The following is a 12,856-nucleotide window of genomic DNA, read 5'->3' as shown; positions in this document are numbered from 1 at the left end:
ATTGCCTGTGGCACTGTTGGTTGGCTTTTAGTATTGCCTTTCCCACTCCTGGTAGCTGGAACAGTTGTGCTTTTGTTTTACAATTAATATTTTGATGAAAACTTGTAAGGTACTGTAGGCATAAATATTTAATATCTTCCCTCCATGTTTCTTTATTGCTGAGCTTGGTGATAAGTTAGTAATTCAAACTGAAATGCAGATAAAATAGTAATGTGAACAGTTTAAATCTGCATTTTTCCAAAGCTCCTGTGGTCAAGATGACTGCATTCTAGCAAGAATATTGCTATTTAAAATTGTTTACCTCTACACTTCAGCTGAATGCTGCTGTATATGATAAATGAGGTAAATAAAGGTGCCTTTCGGGTCCCAATAACTGCACAAGAAACCTAATCATTCTCACTAACATAAAATAATTTAACAAATGGAACAGTGCCATAGCAGCCTAATAAGAAATTTCTGATTATGGCACCACATATGGCCAAAGCCTCTTCAGGCATAATTCAAGCTTTTCTTTTTTTCTTCCCTGTTTTTAGTAGGTTTGTTTCATGTTTAATGTGGAATAAAACTTTGTGTTTTTAGAGTTTACTTTTATTTTTTTAGAGTTTACTTAATTTTTGGTCTGGAAATGAAACATTGTGGTTTACCTTTCTCCCATGATAACTGGTGCCACTTCATCTTACAGGTAAAAGATGTTGAAGTTCGTGGCACTGTTCCTCAGGAAAAGGCTCAGATTTTCATCTCTTTAGAAGCACAGCTATGTCACTTATACCAAATAGAGCAATGTCTTTAAAGGCAGATGTGAAAGCCTCTGTCCCACTTTCTCTTCCTCCTCCTCCTTTCCATCCTTCTCTGTCTCCCCCAGAAAAAGGTAACTTCTGAACAGATGGAGATATTGCTGTTTAATAAAAGTAATCTTTGCACAACACTGATGGGCTTTTTCTAGCCAAGGCAGTGTCATTTGGCTTTGTATTTTTAACAGCATTACCATTTGAGGGAAAAGAAGTTAATCCATTGCTTTGTTAGTGTAATCTGGGTTATCTGCTGTGGAAATGTGCTTGCAAGACTTTGGTCTGATAGAATTTGTCTGAAATTTAACTATCTTTACTGCTTGCTTAAGCAGGATAAAAATCTTGGGTTTCTGTCTGGAGCACACACTGTCAGAGAGCGCCAAGTAGATTTAATAACATTTAAAATTCCTCTTCAAAGCACAGTTCAGTTGTGGGTTTTTTATATTTATCTGAAGAGTCAAATTGTGTCCCAATCCTACACTTTGATCCACTTTGTAAACCCTTCTGTCTTGTCTTGCAGATGCCAAGGTGCCTCCTGTAGCAATGCGAGTAAAAATAGATCTGAGTGGAAGTGCAACTTTATTAGAGCCTTGGGATCTTGAAGAAACATTTATCCCGAAGTCTACTGGTTAAACCACAAGATAAGAACCATCTGTGAGAGTGTGTCTCGATTCCAGCTGTTTGAATCCAACCATTACTGGAAATCTATGGATACTAAAATCTCCTTGGCCTCATTACATTTTAATTGTAAAAGAAGCTGGATGTTGCTGGTGGCTTTTGCACAACCTTGCTCAGAAAGCTCCTGGCAGCTGTGGGGATGAGCTTTTCCAGGTGGAAGGGTGTCAGCTGGATATGCAGGCACCTCACACTACTCCTGCTTCCCGTGTACAGTCACAGCTACAATTTCTGAGTTCAAATTCCTGGCTACAGGTACATTTAATATCAATTTGGTGCCTTAAAGGAACCAAGAACCATGTTTCATTAATGCATGGTGGTGGAAGCACAGATGGTGCATTTCTAAAAGAAACCAGAAAACACTTTAAAATAAATGAGAATCTGTTAATTTCTCCTTTGGTGGCTCTTTTAACCAAATGTTAATGGGGTTGGGCAGAGGCTGTGTACGGGCCAGATATTTCTGTCTTTGCTGTAATGGAAGCAAATGAAGACAAAGTGGGAATTAATCTAACTATATCTATTCCTCCCAAGCACAAATATTCCTGTCTTTGCAGAGAAGGAGTCTGAGCTTTCCTGCTAAGAGGGCAGAGTGAGGCAGCAGCTCTAAATCCTGACAGAGCAACACTGATGAACTGACCATGTGGTGGGAAAAGGCTGTCTGGGAGTGTCTGGGTGGAGGGAGCACTGCAGAGATGTTTTCAGAAGGCCAGATTACCAATATCCTCTCATTAGGGGCCACACAGTTCAGAATGAAGCTGATGAGTATGTTTTATGCTGACATTTTTCTGTCAAAGCCAAACCTGTTTGTGGGAAAATGGTTAGTTTCAGTGAAGGTCCCATTTTGAAAAGTTTTTTTTAATGTATTTTCAGTTCAAAGTACATTTATAACTTGACATTTAAGTTATAATACAAGCCAAACCTCCAGATTTACTGAAAATAGAAAGACCAAAACCACTCTCAGGTAATTTTAAAATTACTGAAGCAATTTTTGTCAATAAGACCATTTTGTTTTAACCTTTGCTGTTTGGGTTTCTTCCATTCAGTAGCATTTTTCAGACTTTGGAGTTCTTGTCTAATTGATGTGTATTCATTTTTATTTACTTTTTAATTTTCGAAATTTCTTTTAGAATGGCAGAGCAGTTTCTTTGAGTGCAGCTGCTCTCATCCTACCAGGGGCCAAAGGGTGGCATGACCAGCCCCCTGGCACTGGGTGGAGGGCAGGACACCACTGAATTCTGGAGTCATGGCACTGTGCAGGAGAGGGTCAGCACTGAAATCTGGCCTGGTCACTCTACTCTTGGAAATAGTTTCTAGGCACACTTCCTCTGCAGATAGTTAAGCTTTCCTAAACAGAGAAAACCCATCTATCTGTATGTTGAGATCCTATTGCAACTACCTTGCAGAAAGCCTGTTGTGGTTTAACTGGGCAGTTCCTAGCAAAAATAGCAAGCATACCCATGTGAAATTTTGGGGTTGTATGTTTTTGCACTTGGCAGATAAAATGCTGTTTGGAAGCATCGTGAGTCTGAGTCTGGCTCCGTGTGCAGTTGGAATGTTGTGGCTCCAAGTGAGAGTGCTGCTGACTGTGTGTGGCACAAGGATAGTTTCTGGTGGCTCACTTGGCAAATACAGCCTGGTGATTGGACATCCAGGATGAACTTTGTGCCCTTCAAGAGGATTAGGGAACAAGTCTGAGCTGTGAGTCGAGGTGTCAGTGGAAGGGAGCTGGAATTAGTGGAGTGGAAGGGAGTGGAATTAGTGCCAATAGCACTAATTGCATGAAAGCATGCCTTCCTCATCAGAGTCTGAGCATCCTAACAAATGTGGGAGCATACCTATTAACAAGAAATAATTTTCTGATGGCTACTTTTGTTGCCATACTATTTTTCTTGTCCTTCTTCATGGGATCTTAAAGGTAGTTGCTTTACATGTGGATCCCTTGCTGTTCATCAGTGCATTGGCGCCGTGCCTTTGGTGCACTCCTTTCCCTGAGGAGTCCCACATAACCTGCTGAAGTTAAACTGGTGGGATTTCCCCCAGGCTGTAAACAGTTTCTTGTACTCCTATTAGTTTGTTTGGAAAGTTGGAAAGCTGGAGTAATAGAAAATAATCATTGGCGTCAAACTATTACGAATCATTAAAAAGAGCACAGCAACATGAGCTACGGATAATTCCTCATTCTGAAAATGAGCACGTCTCATGTTATTGCTGCAGTAATTACCTAAAAATACTTAATACTTAATTACTTCCAACGTGTCAATCTTCATAACAGTTTATTAGAAGATTCTAATGGATGTAGCAGCTGCTTCCACAAGCAAACGTATTTGTGGCTGAACCTGACATTCTGCTCTAAATATTATTCCACCTTGATCAATATTATTTCTCCACATATATCGTTACAGCTGTAACAGATTGGGAAGGGAGGGTTTATCCAGCTGCAGTGGGAATTGCTCTGCTCACTTGTGACTTCCAGCTTATACTGCTAGAACTAGTAGAAATGTTTGCAACCAATTTATCATGAGGAAGAAACTGGAATGGTTTTCATGACCCTGATCTTGTCTTCTTGTCTTCTTTCAGCCATACAAATGACTGGCTGAAAATCCAAAGGCTCCTCTTTCAGGAATTGTCAACTGGATGAGAGAGTTGGTGTGAGGGGACAATATTCACCTCTCTCTGATGCAGAGAGGGAGGCCTTAGGGAAATAGGTATGGACAGGTATGCTCTGTGTTGTGGTGCTACTGGTGGCGGGGTTGTTCCCTGGGGCTCTTGGGCAGAAGGATGAAAATTAGAAGTGCATAATGTCCTTTAGCTACAAATGCAGAATTCTTGTTTGTACATTATTGTTGGTCTTGGTTGCCAAAAAGCATACTTGGCATTTTGAACAGACAGCTTCAGCCTGGAGCACTCACAAGTTTAGTCTGTGTGAAGCTCAGTGGAAATAGTGAAGTAGGACAGAGTATAATCCAGAAATCTAAAATCAATTTTTTTTAATTTTGTACAGAACATGTTTAAAAATACCCAAATTAATAAATACACCAAAAGAAGCAACTTGAAAGCAATAGTCTCTGATAACAAGGTCTACCTTAACTTAATTAATATTGAATTCTATAAATCCATGACTTCAAACTCTGTTGTGTTCCTGCATTGCTGCTTTCTGTGGTTTTCTGTCTTTTGAAAAATTTGCTGGATCAGGCATTATTAAGAACTGCAGGACTGTCCCTTCTTCACTTCAGCACCAGGAGTTTCATGCCCTTTAAGCACAAGAATTTGAGTTTTATCCTTCTACTTCTGCAATTTCTTTGGAGACCAAGACTACATTACAATTTACTTCTTTAGACCTTGCACTGTCCTACTTAGTGTCACATCAGTGAGTCAGCCACTTAATGTCCTTTATAAGCTTCTGAGCTGTCCTTCAAACATCCCTACACCTTGGGCAAGTTAAGATTGGATCCAAGTTTTGCTTTCCTGCTTGGCTTTCTCCCACTGACTGAATCTGGGACAGCAACAGTCTTGGCACAGCCAGAGTGGTCTGGTTTGCTGACGGTGCAAAACAGAGTAGTAAATTAAAAACAACTTAATGAGAATGCCTATTCTTATTTCTGGTAGTTTTCCATTAATTTTGTGGGTAAATAACAGGTGTCTTGAGACATAAAGTTCATATTTTGAAAACCTGTATTTTTCATTTATCACTGTGGAAGCTGCTCTGTGCAGCCTTAGTAAATCTCCAGAGCTGCCACACTGCATTATGCATGTGTCGCACTGTAGTTTGCAGATACTAATTTAACCAAGTGTTCTTCTAAAAAATGCATTGCAAATCTTGTTATAGCAGGTGCCTGGTAAGAACAACATCTGAGCGGTGTCAGCAAACTGAGCTGACTTTGCACAAGTTTTTCTGTGTTACATAGCCCTTGTCTTTGCAGGATATGACAAACACAGCACAGTGGTATCTCGTTGGAGAGAAGCTCAGTTTTTGTTAAATATGTGTAAGAAGTTCAAACTGGGTCACCCTGAGAGAGAAGCTGATATCAAATAGAGGTAGGCACAGCTTTAATTCAGCAGGAGTGGGTGAACATTAATAGTTCCACTGACTTTCATGGGATGAGTAGTATCAGTCACACATGCAAATACTCAGGCTATGGATAGATGTGAAAGGAAAAGAAGAATAGTCATCAACATTAATGTCCATGAAATTGGTAACCCAGGGGTGCAGCTAAAGTTCTGTCTGGTTATTGACCACTAAGTTGTTTTGGTTTTTTCTCCCTTGAATGGCTTTGGCTGAATTAGGCTTTAGGATTGGTGTTAGAATTACATTTTTGATCTTCTTGTGGATTTTTCAGCAGTTCAGATGTTATATAGGCTGTGGCTGCTTTTCAGAGCAGTCCAGGCAAGAGGAAAAATATCTCGCCAGAAAATGCTTCCTCTTAGGCTGTAAAAGTGATTAAAAATTGAGATATGCCTTTTTAAATAAGTTCCTGTTCTAAGGGATAAATCAACAACTGAGCTATCTCTTGGCACCCTCATCTGCATGAAAAAGGTTTGACTTTGGTGGGATTTTTTTTTAAATTTAGAAAATATTAAAATAAGGCAGAATATGAATTCAAAGCAAAGCAATATAAACACAGAAGCTTACAGCTTAGTTACAGCTTCCTAAAAGTTAAATAAAGAAAATGTGTTGGGATGGTTCACTGGCTTGTATCTTATCTTGCAAAGGATAGCTAACATAACCAGGGTAGCATATTCTGCAAAAAATCCAGTTTATTCTGTTACCCTGGATAATGAATATTCTTCAGAAGAGAATGCAAATATATTTTCTTATTTCCTCTGTCTAAAATTGGGAGAGAGTGTTTGTTTAAAAGGTAACAAAAAGATTAAAATGGGATAGAAAGGCTGCAATTATCTGTGATAAACAATGCATTATGTTTTGGTTTGCAGGCTACGAGGCTGTCACTGAAATGTTCCTCGTCTCATGTAATATTTTGTGCTACTGCATTGCTTTTCAATTATACAGCTCAAAGGAAAGTTTCCACTGACAAAAGCAGTGAAAGCACATTGCTTTTAGTATTGGTTTTTGGTGTTTTTTCCTTCTTTTATAGGTCTCAAGTGTCTCTTCAAATCTAAGTCCAAATGACAGCAGTCCGGGAGTTTGAAAGTTATTAGAGAGCTATGGATATATGCAGCTAATGAAATATGCCCGCTTACAATATATCAAGACATGCAGAACTTTGAGGAAAACTCAGCGATCTCAATATTTAATATAAGCTGGAGTTAAAGTATTATTTTTTTGTTTTTGCAAATGCAGCATATGCTAATCTATTGCTGAGCATTCGTCTAGCAGATTCAATTTCCACTCGTAATTTTTCATTTATTAGTTTCTCTTTCGCATAAACACAGCTGTGTGTTCTGATCTGCACTGTTGAGATCTGATGTGGTGCAGTATATGGGGTACCCAAGTGATTTAATGTGGAGAGCCAGGGAGTACATGGAAGGAACTGCAGAGCAATCTTGGAATAAATATTGGTTCTGATTTAAATTCATCTTTGCGAAGTTTTTACCCCAAACTTTCCACCAGTTGCTCATATTAAAGATGGACCAATAAATGTTGGACAGAGGGATGGTTTTGAGCCATGTTGCAGCTCAGCAATAGGGAGCAGTTTCTGCTGTGTTTGGCCCCAGATGTCTCTGGTATGCAAATTCATTCAGTACTGATATATTGATAAGGATCATACAAAACTGATAACAGTCCTGCTGCTGCTGTTTTCTGGCTACCACCTCTTGATCTAAGGTTTTCTGAGGCAGAGGTTTGTAATCAGGAAGCTTATAATTTCGAAGGCACAATGAGAAACAAATGCTTTATTTAAAATGTAATACTGAGTCCGCCACTTGCTATGTGGCAACTTGTTTTGGGGTAGTGTTATTGTAAAATTATTTCAGAAAAACAAAAAAAAAACCCCTAAATAACAAAACAAGGCTCTCCATCATCTCCAGTGGTTTCCTTGCTGTAACATATATCTGAAAATCAATATGTATTTTATTTAAAATTTCACACTAAGCTACCTTCTTCAGGTACAACAACTGATTTGCGAAGAGCTACTGCCCAGCAGGGCTGGAAGGGTTTTGGAGGTTATGCCACAACCTATCTGAAGTTATTGAATAACTTTTCTTTGACTTGAGCACCCTGCAGTTCAACTCCCTGCAGATGGCTGTGTCTGTGCTATCAAGAATGTGAAGCACAGATTAAAAGTGTCTGTTGTAGGTGCGAGGGAAATGAGTTCAGCCTTATCCCCGTGGTTTTTTACCCATCTCCCTACAGAGGACCTGGGCTTGATTCTCATCTCACTGGTGAATCCACCTACCATCGTCACTCCAATGTTTCCACTTTATTTTCTGGACCATGGTAAGACATAGTCTCATTTCATGTATTGCACTGTAACTTGACACCTCCTCTTCCCACCAAGGGAATCTTTTTCCCATTGCCTGTAAATGAACTTTCATTCCTGGATCTGGCTTGACTCATGTGAGCCCATCCTTTCTGTGGCCACTGCAGAGTGAGGAGCAGGGCTGGTGGCCTGGTGGCCTTCCAGAAGCCACTGAGCCAACCTGCTCCCTGCTGTTCTTGCCCCGAGCACTTCTCAGTGAGGGAAGGTCTCTGGGGAGAGATTAATAGAAGAGCTGATAGAACTCTATCAGGGAAGAGGACTTGTGTCCTGATAAGCTTTTCTTGTCTTTATTTTTAATCTTTGTTGGTTGGTTTTAATGAAATCCAATGCTTATCTACAAGCCTTTTCCTGATTGCATCCTTTGGTTATCATGCTGCACTGACAGTATTTTTTAAGGCTATGGAAAATAATTAGAGTATATTATATTTATTACCTGGGTGTTGTTCACTTGTGAATCCTTTTTTCCAGCAAACTATCCACACTCAGCACTTGGCTAATGGAGTGCTCCAGCTCTGTGCTGCTTTGAGCTCATGCAATAATGCTAAGAGAATAATTGTATTTGAAATAAAGAAAGAAATAGTGCTACATGCAGTACTTGCCTGTACCCTCCGGGGTTTGGCCTTTGAGGCACAGGCAGTGATGTTTTGCAGAGCAAAAGGAGTTTGTGGGTGCTGCTGGGTGCCAGCTGCTCCCATGCACAACCCTGACAGGAGTGTCTGGTTCAGGAAATTCCTGAGCTGTAAGTCTCTGGAGGTTGGAAGGGTATTCAGGGCAAGAGTTGCTTGATGCCTGCCTTGCTCTTGTGAACACATTTCTGAGCATTTGCTGCTGACAGTTGGAGATGGGACAGTGGGTTGGCTAAATCTTGGGGCTGAGCCCATACCTCACTTCTGTGTTCATAAATAATTGGCATGCTAACCACAGCTGTTAATTGCAATGGAGCTTGCAATGATTAATTCTAATTGCTATTCATTATTTCTCTAGCATGTCAAATGTACTAGAAACAAAATCTGGTGAGTGCTGAGCATTAAGATCTGGTTACAGTAAGAGATAAGTCCTGATTTTTATCTGTTCTCTGCAGTGCTGGGCAGCTTAGCCTGTGCTAAGGTGTTTGCCTGTGCAATGTGATGCAAAGCTTGCTAAATGCAGAGGCTGGGGCCTCAACTGCTTGAAAATCATTTTATTTTCTGATTGGTGGAGCTTTGCTGGTTTAATCTGAGTTTAAATCTGACCTCTGGGTTTTGGGTGGCTGCTCACAGCACTGTTATTACCAGTTTTGATGACAAGTGACCTTTGCTTTGCAGCAGCCCGCTGAGGTAGGGATTCCACCCCCTTGGAGAGATGGCTGGTAGCTGGAGGAAGTTATCCAGTTGCCTCAGTAGCTCAGAGGGGTGTGTTTGTCTAAATGGGCAGATTACACTTCATTCTTTTTCACTTCTGCAATCATTTGCTTGGGAAACACAAATGTCAGCCTCAAAATGGGAATTCCACATTGAGATACTTGGTAAATTTTACCTATTACAGTATCACTTAGTTCATCTTTTTTACAGCTGAGAGTGCTGGAAAGGTGAGGTGTGGAGTTTTGAACAAGCTATGGTGAGGAAAGCTGCATTACAGCAAACACGGGGTAAATTACTGCTTCATTGCTTTCAATTACTTTCAGTTTACTCCAGGATTAGCATATGCATGACAACTCCTGCAGAGAAGCTGATGTGCTGGAAGGGTGGGTTTTGCAGTCGCTAGCAATGACTTACTTGTGTACCTATTCTTGATTATTTTCTTTTGTAAAGATAACTTTTAATGAGTCTCTGACAACACATGTAGGGGCTCCTGACTTACTCCCAGGATGTACATGAGCTGAAGATGGAAGTTTCCTGGGGCATTGCAGGTGGTTTCTGGGACAGCACCTGTATTCAGACACAGGCTGAGGATGGGGCTTTGAAGCAGAATAAACAGGAAAGGGAGTTGATTAGGCAGAAACAACTTTCAGGCAGCTTATTTCAGCTGATAATTTTAAGGCCTTTAGCAGGCAATCCATAAGCAAAATTTTAGTCCTTACAGAGATGTTTTATTTCTCTTTTTGCTTCCTCTGGCAATCTTGTCTGAATTAATATGTAGCTGAATAGCTACAGAGTGTGGCCACGTAGACATTGCTTACAATATAATATTTGGCCTTTGGGTAGACCTGCAGCGATTTTTAAACATTAGTTTGGTGATAGGGTAGTGATACACATAGTTACAACTCTTCACTTACAGGGAACATCTGATTTAAGCAGAATTAAAAGGGTGAATGGGGTAAAGAATGTTTTCTAATCCAGTCTTGCTGAACAGACAATTAGCAAGATCATTAAACTGCCTCATTATAACCATGATAATTACAGGATTAACACACTTCACTTCAATATCTCTAATTTGTTTTGTAATATAAGCAAGATGAGGAGATGATTCCTCTCTATGTGAGACTTCTGGACAGCTAGTGTCAGAAATTAGGTCTTGGTAGTTACAGAACAAGCAAGGGTGAGATGGCAGGAGGAGGTGGGTGTGGAGGGCAGCAAGAGCTGTCAGCCTCCAAGTAATGCCACAGGCAGCCCTTAGGTTTGGGATTAAATCTAGTTAGTGTGCTTGGCGCTGCTTTTTGTCTGGGAGAAGATTTCAGATGAGTTCCCTGTGGGCAAATCACTGCATCAAGGGAAAATATCACCCTGTGTAGCAGGTTTTGATAGCTCGAGTGACAAAGCTGAGGAGATGTGTGGCCTGGAGTAACTTAGTGAAACTTTGTCCAAGTCACGTCACTGAATGCACCAGGAATTCAGTAGTTACAGCTCTTCCAGCATCTGTGGGAGCAATCATCTTCTCCAGTGACCCACTTGCTGAGGCTGTTGCTGAGGGATGGGGGCTGCAGGCTGCAGGACTGGTGCCTTTTGACACTGCTGGATGTGCTCATTAAATAAACCTGGCCTATTTCAACCTTTCCATACATATGCAGCAAAAATAATGGGAGATTGATAACAAAACTTCTCTTGTGTGCTATGCATGATAGATAGAAAATCTGTTTATAGTACAGGGGCAGGCACAGCAGCATGTCAGGATGAGTGCAGCTGTCCTAGAGAGGGAAGAAGGTTGTTATACCTGGGGCTAGTGGCACCTGCTGGAATTGCTAATGCCCATGTGGCAGTATTTGTTGTCAGTATTTTTGTTGAAAACTCCCCTCGTGTGTTCCATCAGGAACCTGCTGCAGGTTGGTGCAGGCAGGTTCCCAGCAGGCATTTGCAGCTGGAACAGTCCATGCTTCACGTCACCACATTGTTGCATTCAGTGAGATTGTGGGGCCAGACAGGTGTAGTTTCAAACCACAAGGAAGTTAATGTGGATCACAGGGAGTCTGGGATAAAAAATCTCAAAATTAAGAACCTTCCAGGCTTTTTCAGGAGCCCGGTACTTCTCACGCTGCACAGGAGATGTGAGCTGGGGACATAACACAGGGAACTGTGTTTGGGAGTGGATTGTGCTTCGCCATAACCATGTTAGTATCCACTGGGAAATTCATTTTTGAGAGAAGTCGGCCTGAGGCTCATGAGAGAAGGATATCCAAATATAAGAGCTTACTGTGGTATGTGGATGATCTGTTAATGAATTTAAAGGAAAACTTCCACGTTATATATGTTCAACAATTTATTTGTCAGGAGGGGAAAAGTAAAATAGCCAGTCTGTGTGGCTGGTTCGAAGGAGTCACCCAATTCTTTGACAGACTGATGAGCTGTTCAGAGTAACAGCTGTGGCTCTGTATAATGCAGAAAAGTACCATCCTTGAGGCCAACCTAGTGGGAATTGCCTGAGAATCCCCTTGGAAATCAGAATAGGCCAATGAATAGGTAGCTATGTATCCGTATACAACTAGCAGAATCATACCTCTCAGATATTAAAAAAAGCTACATATGCTAATACATGATGTGTATGTGAGCTCCAAAGATCATTTACTCCAGACATGAAGTAGTAGGTGCCAAGTTTGATCAGAATATCAAAGGTATTCTAGGACCTGTCAAGTGTGACTCCTCCACGTTCTTCTGAAAATTTTAACATGAAAAGACAAGGCAGAAGAGGGTCTGACATTATTAACAATGACAAGATCCTTCCCCAGCAATCCTTGCTTATTTTTCCCTAATGAGCTTTGGTGGGACAGACTCTCTGACGAGGTGCTGTCGCTGCTGCAGCAGCTTGGTGTGATGCTGAGATGTGAGGCTGGTCCCTGCCTGTTCCATACTCCTTCTGGCTCATGAGTAGTGGGACAGAACCCGGGCAGCTGTTTGCTGGGGGCACGGAAACCCAAGTGCAAGCTCCAGTTTGTCAGCAAACAAACAGTGCAAGTGCATTGTCTGTCAGTATGGGAAGGAATTGAAGCCTGTTAATGGGAGTTCAGACTGTCTGGCAGAATTGGAAATGCTGGGAGAAATTTTGAGTGCAGGAAAGCAGGTGAAAATTTAAAATGGTTTCTCTTTAGACGAAATTATTCACAACAATGGCTACATGTCAGGGCAATAATCCTATTGGACATAACCCTGCCTTTATTTGGGCCAAAAGGTCGGTGTTCTGTACCATGTGCTAATTTCTATGTTGCAGCTGTCATGCATTTGAACCATATGATCAAAGCTAGATTGCAGCATGAGGTCAGAACCTCTCACAAAATGTGTGTCAAAACATAGCACCATGAGTATGGTCTGTTAGGGGCTGAGTATGACAGAAAGAGCCCGATATGCTCTCAGCTTGATGAGGAAAAATACTGTTATCAGCTGTGGATATGAAGGTTGATTTATTATGTCTGTAGAATGAAAAGGAGACTGGTCAGTCAGAAAGGGATGGGTATTTCTCATGGTGGTTTGCTAGGATCATTGCTCTTTGCGAAATATCTCTTGCAAAAAACATTATTCCTCTCACTAGGCAGATGAGGTGGTGACTGCA

At 41.0% G+C, this 12,856-nt stretch overlaps 1 long non-coding RNA gene across 1 annotated transcript; it reads left to right on the top strand.

Annotated features, from left to right (window-relative positions):
• The first annotated feature begins 2,123 nt into the window (after window positions 1-2,123).
• On the top strand, window positions 2,124-5,458 carry LOC116794127. The gene is made up of 3 exons (XR_004359696.1): window positions 2,124-2,225; window positions 2,960-3,161; window positions 5,384-5,458. It is a non-coding gene; the product is annotated as an uncharacterized LOC116794127 (long non-coding RNA).
• Window positions 5,459-12,856: the final 7,398 nt, after the last annotated feature.

Source organism: Chiroxiphia lanceolata, chromosome 14, assembly GCF_009829145.1.
Source record: "Chiroxiphia lanceolata isolate bChiLan1 chromosome 14, bChiLan1.pri, whole genome shotgun sequence".
Taxonomy (NCBI): domain Eukaryota; kingdom Metazoa; phylum Chordata; class Aves; order Passeriformes; family Pipridae; genus Chiroxiphia; species Chiroxiphia lanceolata.
Note: the sequence above shows the minus strand (reverse complement) of the source record. Positions and strands in the feature narration are given on the sequence as shown.